Source organism: Tamandua tetradactyla, chromosome 1 (genome assembly GCF_023851605.1).
Source record: "Tamandua tetradactyla isolate mTamTet1 chromosome 1, mTamTet1.pri, whole genome shotgun sequence".
NCBI lineage: Eukaryota > Metazoa > Chordata > Mammalia > Pilosa > Myrmecophagidae > Tamandua > Tamandua tetradactyla.
Genome location: NC_135327.1, coordinates 1125921 through 1135179, shown reverse-complemented (window position 1 = coordinate 1135179; position 9259 = coordinate 1125921). Strand labels below are relative to the sequence as shown.

Sequence of the window (9259 nt, the reverse complement as noted above, 5' to 3'; positions counted from 1 at the left end):
GTTTTTTGTGGGTCTTTCAAATTCTTTTTTGTTTATTTTAGTTTGAGCTAGTATGAAGATGTTAAAGAGCTAGTATGAAGATGTTAAATCTGCTTTCAAAAGTTCCAGCTTGCTTTTCCATGGAATAAAGATCCACTTCTCTTTGCAAACTTATAGAAGGTTCTAAGGCATTTTGAGATTTCAAAAGTATTTTTGAGAATTATCCTAGTTTTGTTTGTTACTGGTTTATAGTTCTCCACCTTTATTTCAATTCAGATAATGAAGAAGAACTAGCAGAGTGAGTATCTCAGGAGGAATTCTTCCTAATGCAACCTAAATCTAACCTTGAAGCTATTCAGACTTCTTGGTCATTATATTACACATGCCATTTTGGTTTGGAGAGAATCCCACTAAACAGGTTTCAGAAAGTTTATGTGTCATTTACCTTAATTCCATCTAAATTCAGTTGTAAGAATGCACCATCTCTTCTTGCAGCATAAGGTAAATTTTATTACTCTAAAAATGCTTCAGTGCATTATGAACAATCCAACTTCTAATTGAGAAGAGTAGAGTTAACATTATTAAAATTTTCAGGCTGGCAGTAAATTTCAGAGTCCCACTTGAGTGTTCATATATCTTCCACAATATTCCTATCAAAAGGAATATCTGCATTTAAATTTGCTATCAAAAATAAGAAGGTTTTACTGTTTCAAACAAACTTCCTTACTATATATGACATGCATCTGGTCAACTAAGGTAGGTTCACAAGATGGCATATTCTGATACCTGTAGGAGAAAATTGAACTTTCATGGAAATTGTACTTACCACTAAGAACATCAGGTTTTATTATGCTATACCATTTACAAACAGGACTGTAGATTACTTTTTCAACTTATCAAAGAAGTAAAGTCATAATTTACCATATCAATATATTTATAGGACAAAAATCAGACTAGTAATTAGTGTTAGGAATTGCCTAAGATTTTCTAAGGTAGACGATCTATCACCAAAATGACTGTTTATTCACTAATGGATGGTAGAAATTGAAATTCACTTGGTTACCCATTAATTCTAGATTGTTCTTTACTTTTTTTCCTAATTATTTTTTTATTGGAATTACTCATGCACATTTATAGGAGAATCTCAGTAGTTGCTAAACTGCTTGATCAAAGAAGAAACAAGTGAAACAAGGCTTGTGGCAGAAGACACATATGACACTAAGGTATTTCATATTACTTCATTTATTCCTTACAATTTTGAATTATATAATAATTTCTTAATTGTATAATGAAGGAAAAAGGGGCTTAAGGAGATAAGGCAGTGAGTGCATCATTCAGTACTGCACAGTTTATCTTACACTTCCCTATCTTTCTATCTCTGTCTTTCTTCATTCATGTCTTCAATTCTTTAATAGGCAGTTTGATGTCTGATTATTTGGCCAAGACTATTGTACATTTTAATGACAAATATTCTCCTCACCTGAAATTACTCACTTTTCCCTTTTACTTCTGCTAACAGCAGTGATCTTAATAGCATGTTCCCTCAGATTGTGGGATGGGACTTTAGGAGCTATTGTGGATTAAATACTCATCATAATCTATTAAACAAGTCAGAATAGTGAATTAAGGAATATGGAATTTTGGAAGAAATGAAGCATAATTATATCAAAATGTTTTAGAGACTGAGAATTCTAATTTATATAGCTGCCTGTTATAGCTTTACATAAAGATTCAGGAAAACTGACTGGGTGATCTAGTAATGTGAGGAATTCCATAATCTTTTCTACTGAGATGAGGATTGACAGAAGTTCCTCCCAGGGCAGTACTCCATGACACCCTTATGCACGAGACACAACACCAAACTAACAAAGAATCCAGATATCTATCTTATGGTACCAACAGTATATCATATACAGATTCTGAAAATTCCCTGAGATTCCTGTAATCTAACTCACTTTTACTAGAAATCATGGACTTAAATTAATTGAGTGATCTTCTTTAAGTTGCTCAACAACTTACTTATATAACAATTATCTTTAAATAAATTTATTGTTAGTAAATGGTTATATTTGACAATTAACAATATATCATTTCATTAACAATCAATTGGTTTCAGTTATAACAAATAAAATATAGGATTATGAGCCATTCTTTAATTATTCAGTATTATTTTGCAACAGTTAACTGCTAAACACTCTGTGCCTGATAATAATTTTCTCAGTAGATTTGCCAAATTAAAGTTTACCAATGTAAACTGGGTGCTTTAAATGTTTGTATTTTTCAGTTCATACTGGAGGAAGGAAAGTTGATCCTATGGCTAAGGCAGTCCATTTAAAAATATTCAAAACTTTTATTTTTATTGGGTCACTAAAACATTTGTTGTTTTCTAAACAACATAATAGGAAGAAAATGTGGTTTTGATTCTCAAACTACATTTAAACTTTAACCTCTATCAGTCAAATGGTACAAAATACATAATTATTGCCGTTATATGACAATTCCAGAATATTTTTGTAAGATGAGATGTGATAAAAGAAAAAGCAACATAATTCCATAAGGAAAGAATAATTAATATTTTCAATATGTGTCTACCTGTTATTGTGATAAATTTTATATTGTGATCATACCATAAATTTTTTATTCAAATTATTTTTTCTTTTCAGACATTGAACTCATTTGTGCACAATATGAACAAACTGAAATATATGGAAAGTCAAAACAATATTTCAGAATTAATTCTTTTGGGACTTTCTTATGACCAAGACATAGAAATATTTTGCTTTGTGCTCTTTTTATTCTGTTATGTTTCCATCTTGGCAGGAAACTTCCTGATCCTTGTCTCCATTCAGTGTAGCTCCCTTTTTGATCAACCCATGTACTACTTCCTCACCCATTTATCCTGTATGGACATCTGCTACATTACACCCAAACTTATCAGTGACTTGTTGGTGGGGACAAAAACCATTTCTTACAATAATTGCATGTTACCAGTCTTTACTAAGCACTTCTTTGAAAGCATTGAGGTTTTCATTCTTACTGCCATGGCCTTTGATCACTATGTTGCTATCTGCAAACCTCTGCACTACATGGTTATTATGAACAGGACAAGATGCAATCTTCTAATCCTAGCTGCTTGGGCTAGAGGGGCTGTCCATTCCTTTCCTCAATTGTCTATGACAACCCAGTTGCCTTATTGTGGTCCAAATGTAATTGATCTTTATTTCTTTGATATTTTCCCACTGCTTAAGGTTGCCTGTATTGATACCTACATCACAGGTGTCCTTGTCATTGCCAATTCAGGTATGGTTGCCTTAGTAACCTTTGTTGTCTTATTTGTTTCTTATGTCATTATATTGTAACTTTAAGAAATCATTCAGCTGAAGGAATTCGCAAAGCCCTATCTACCTGTGGGTCTCATATCACAGTGGTTGTCTTATTCTTTGGTCCTTCAATCTTTGCTTACCTTAGACCACTTAACACTTACCCTGAGGATAAAATATTTGCACTGTTTTACACTATCATTGCTCCTATGTTCAATCCCTTAATCTATACTCTGAGAAATACAGAGATGAAAAGTGCCATAAGAAAATTTTAGTGTCAAATGTTATTTTCAAAGTAAGCATATAATTAATGTGGACTCAGTAAGCCAGGGATTAATTATTTTATTGCTATTATGAATACAATAGATGAAGTTAATAAGATTTACAGTTTTCCTATAATTACAAATCAAATATTAATTCTACCATACAAAAATGGTTCACAAATATAATTGATTTTGTGGAATAGTGAGACAGTACTGAAGGATACCTGTAAAAAATTATCTGAGTCTAAGCAATTAAGGCAATGATATATTGAAGGGTGAGTTTTAATGAAAAAAATTACTGACAGTTTTATCTAAAAATTCAAGCTGCTATGAAGTCCACAAGGTGATAGGTTACCAAATTTGTTTTAATGGAGAAGTTATATCTAGAGTTTAAGTAATAATTTTTAAATTATATTTGATATTTATCTATACATCCTTTTTTTGATAAATAAGGAATCCAGTATGATATATATGACTTAAAGTACTTACTGGGAATCAGCTCTCCTGAATTCCCATTAAAAAAGCTAGGGAAATAGTTTGAAACTCAATAATTCATAAAGCTGATTACAAAATTAATGGTATTCCAAATATTGATCAGAATTGAAAATATTTTCCAATATAGCTTAGGGAACTGAATTATTTAATGTAAATGTTGGCCCACCCCAATCTACCTAAAATTGGAAAGTAAATTTTTAGCCACAGTTTCCAGAGACAAAGACATTTCATATTAGCGTGAAAAATAATGTGCAAAAAATTGAAAAGATGTGGTCTAAAAACACAGAAATCAGAGAAGAAAGCATTGTGATACAATACATAAAGGAAATTATCTTGTAAATATCCTGTGGGTGAGACTTTAGGGAAAGATTTCCTGAAGAAATTAAAAGAAAATTAGAAAAGATGTTGTTCTGGTTTGCTAGCTGCTGGAATGCAACACACCAGGGACGGATTGGCTTTTAATAAAAGGGGATTTATTTTGTTGGTTCTTCAGAGGAAAGGCAGCTAACTTTCCACTGAGGCTCTTTTCTTACGTGGAAGGCACAGGATGTTCTCTGCTGGTCTTCTCTCCAGGCCCCTGGGTTCCAACAACTTTCCCCAGGGTGACTTCTCCAAAGGCCTGGGCTGAGCTGCAAGTGCTGAGATGAGGAATGCTGAGCTGCTAGACTGTGCTACATTGCGTTCTCTCATTTAAGCACAAGCCAATTAAGTCAAACGTCACTCATTGCAGCAGACACGCCTCCTAGCCAACTGCAGATGTAATTAGCAACAGATGAGATTCACCTACCATTGGCTCATGTCCACAGCAACAGAACTAGGTGCTTTCACCTGGCCAAGTTGACAACTGAATCTAACTACCACAGATGTCATTCTTAAAAAATAATTTCTTAGGACACAGAACACTTCTCATAAGGGAGAAGGGCATAGAAACGAACATCATATGAAAAGGAAAGTAATTAAGATACAGAAAGTGTTTCAGCATACATATATATGCTCATTTTGGGGGTCCTACATGAAGAAGGATAAATGATGAGAAAAAAGGATAAATTATGAGAAAAAATAATGATGGAGATAAAATTAAGTAGAGTTCTTTTAGTAGAAAGCAAATAAAATTATTATTTTGTCATGTTACTAATAAAGGAGAAAATCTATTGTCATATTTAACTTGTCTTGGAAAAAACATCAAGAGAAACTATAGCAAAGTCAAAAGATTTGAGGGAAAGGCATGGATTATGAGATATTTTATTACCAAACTACTTGTATTTCATTATTTAGGGAAGAGAAAAATAAAACCTTATGTTTACTAAGCTCATGGTGTAACAACATGTAACTTTCATTTAAAAAATGTCTAGAAGTATTCAAATATAACAGCTCCTTTCTTTGCTTTAGTGCATGACTTTTCTCACAGGTGCAAACATTTCTTGTGTCACTAACAATTATTAATTAATAATGAAATAAGTGATGTCTGGAAGAACAACACCTTAACATATATCCCCAAGTGTAAACCAAGGGGGGAATGAAATCTAGCAGACTTATCAGACTCCTGTATCCTTTTAGTTATTTATTTCCTACATCAAGGTAATACTACTTTCCCAATTAATCCTGACCCCCACAATTTATAAAGCACATGAACCATTCTAACTTTGTGCCTTGATACCCATTTCTCCAGATTTTTATCCCTGCCCTGGCACTTGTTACATTTCAACAGAATGTTTGCATTAATTCCACACAGCGTTCTTACTGAGTTTCTCCTGCTTACAACCTGTAGGCAAGCTAGGAAAATCCACATTGGCAGCAATGTTTGCCTTTAGTGCCAGCTTCTTCTCTTTTGATGATTTATTTCTATTCCAGAGGGTATTAGCTCTGACTTGTTAGCTATTCATAGTTATGTTTGATTTGGTTTAATGTACTACTTACACAAAGAATATGAGGACTTTTTAAAGTGTCTAGGTGACATGTGCTTGGATGTTTATGCTGAAAGTGTCTGAATGTGTGTACATCATGGGTGGGTGTGCATTTCTTGATGAGGGGTCAGAGGGAAAACCCTTGTCATCAAAGAGATTGCTGTTCAGAAGAACATTTAGTGTCTAAACTGAAGTGGATATGTATTTTCACTTTAAGTCCAAGGATAATTTATCTGTCCTTCTTTGAGATTAATTTACTCATCTGCTCTTTGAAATTGTTTGTAAGAAAGAGCAGATATAGTAGAAGTGTGACCGTATGCTCATTATTCTCATTTTCTCTGCTAAAACCTGGTATGAACCACTAACTATTTCTTATTGCTGATACTTTGCTGATAATCATGCAAACTGATAGTATTTTAAATAGGTATATAGTAGAATATTTGGATTATAATTTATGATAGATTTAGTAGATGCCCTCAAAGAGTATGTCAAGGTATTTTTTTTTTGCTATTTTGCACTCCTAGCAGCATCACATAAGAATTCCACCATATTGATAATTTTTGTTTTTTATCATTTCTTTGATCATGATAAAGACTTCTGAATTTTATTAATCCTGTCATAAAAGCAACTCTTGGTTTTCTTGATATTCTATATTTGGAACCATCATTTATGTCATTGAGGTGTTTCCTTATTTTTATTATACCCTTGTCTTTATATTATTTGGATTTAATTTGCTTTTATTTTCATACATATTGATTCCTAGGGCATTTAGATCACTGATTACCAAACATTTTATTTATTAATGACAGTGATATCAGTATATGCATTGTACAGATTTTAAGAAGGAAATAAGGGAATATTATTGATCCATTAAGGCCAATAAATTTAAAAACTTAGATTTGGAAAAAAACTTAGATCGTTGCTCTAATGATATAAATTGCAAAGCACATGAAAAATAGTGATTTAATTAGTCATATCTTTTAAAGAAATTGTATATGTTGTTTCAATGTTCCCACAAAGAATCTCCAAGTCTGTATAGCTACTTATGTAAATTCTATCAAGCATTAAAATAGAAATAATACCAATTCTACAGAAACAGTCCCAGCAAAAGAAACAAAAGTGAATGTAACAACTCATTCTATTAGGCCAACATTTCTCTGATACTCATAAAATATAACGGATTTTCTTTGCATTAGTTAGGATTTAATTCTTAGGCAATCATATTACCAGTAAATCAGACAGTTTAATTCTCTCACTTAATCTGGATGATTTTTTAAAAAAAAATGAGATTAGCAGATTTGGGGAAAGTGAAATGAATATATAAAAATTGATTATAAAGATTTTACTTTTTAAAATTTTTTTAAGATCTTACTTTTAACAAATTATTAGGCAGTGATTTTAAAATGCTATTAAAAAGGCATAATAGTACTTAATACATTAATTTTAATATCTATTAGTTAATTAAGTATAAAAATGTGTGTAAAGCATCCACACTGAGAACTATATGACTTTAAAAGAGAAAACTAAAGATTACTATAATAAATGGAACAACACTGTAATCATAAATGAGACAATTAAATACTTTCAAAATACCTTTGCACAAGCATAAAATTGATTCCTATATTCAATGCTATCCTCCAAAATAAATCCAAGCTAGCTTTTAGGTTTTTTCTTTAGAAATTCAACATCTAATTCCAACACTTATATGGAAATACAATGCATCTAGATTAGCCTACAAAAATTTAAAAATTAAAAAATTTGGAGAAATTTCACTTCCTGATTGCAAAACATTATAAAGCTTGCAAAATCAGTTGAACAGCTTAAAGAATACAGAAGTAGATCCACACATATATGGTCAAGTAAATCTAACAAAGACTGTAGGCAACTCTGTGGAGAATGGATAGTGTTGTCAACAAATGTTGGTGAGCAATTGGATACCCACACACACAAAATAAGATTTGACCTATAGCTCACACATTATATACACATTAATTGAAAGTGGATTATGGATGTTTACAAAAAATAGAAAATACTTAGAATGAAACACAGAAGAAAATCTCCACATCCTTGTATCAGGTAAAGATGTTAGATCAGACAACTTTTGAATCCACTGCTGTCTAGCCCACTTTCAGAGAAATCTTCTCTTACTTGCTTAAAAAAGTTTCCCTTTCCATTTCTTAGAAAACCCACATCCTTATGATTACTAATGAGAGACTTGCTTCATTTAGAGATAAGTTCCTATTTCCTTCTTCCCCTGCAGAATAACTGAAAGACCATTCATCACCATTTTGGCACACTCAAATAGAAGAAACTCTTATGTACTATTGCTTATATTTAATTATAATAATAAAAATCATGCTCACTCAACACATTAAGCTTCCATTTTGGAAATGCAATTTATGAACTGACAATGATTTGTAATAGTGCATGTTCCACTTAACCCTCTTTCCTGAACTAAGTCATCTCAATCCATCCTCTCCCATTTCCCTAAGCCACCCCCCTCCAAGACACATAAAAAAGTCCCAATCCTCTATAGCTCAGTGACACAGATTTGAGCTTGCTCCTGTCTCTTTGGTGGGCTCCCTTGCAATAAACTCTTCATTTTTTTGAAATTCTGATACCAAAACATTGACTTCTATGCACATTGGGCAAAAGTCTACTTGAGTAATAACAATTGGGTGAATGCTAAGGGAACATAAAGGTCTTATGACCCCTTGCATGAAGATCTGCAGCCCCTTTGGGGTGGAGTTCCACAGTTGTCAACCTTGAGTGGCTATCTAGATCGATTAGTCTAGAAGCTCAACAATTGGAACTCTCTCCTGGTTCCACTGTCATTAAAGACCATACAGTGCAGTTTCATTTTGAAAAGTAAAGCTTTATTATGAATACACACACACACACACACACACACACACACATACACACACAGACATAAAACTCTGTATATATGTTAAAAATTTTTGAATTTGTAGTTTCAAATCTTTCCAACTGGAAACCCCTTGTCCATATAGCTTAACTCATGAACTCTACTGAATATTAAAGAAGAAATAATATCAATTCTACAAAATTATTTCCAGAAAAGGTGAGAATAGAATACATCTGAACTCATTATATTAGTCTAGAATTTCTCTGATAGCAACTATTGTAAACTTTCCTTACATTTGTTATTACTTTCCATAGACAATAATATCACCTGTAAAAATAGACAGAGTTTTGTTTCTTCCTATCCATCCAGGCTAACTGTATTTTTTTTTTTATATATAAGGATGTATAGCAGAGTTTCGGACAGAAGATAAAT

At 32.3% G+C, this 9259-nt stretch overlaps 1 pseudogene; it reads left to right on the top strand.

The window, feature by feature from the left end:
* The first annotated feature begins 2684 nt into the window (after positions 1 to 2684).
* LOC143683056 (olfactory receptor 4P4-like) lies at positions 2685 to 3598 on the top strand (annotated as a pseudogene).
* Positions 3599 to 9259: the final 5661 nt, after the last annotated feature.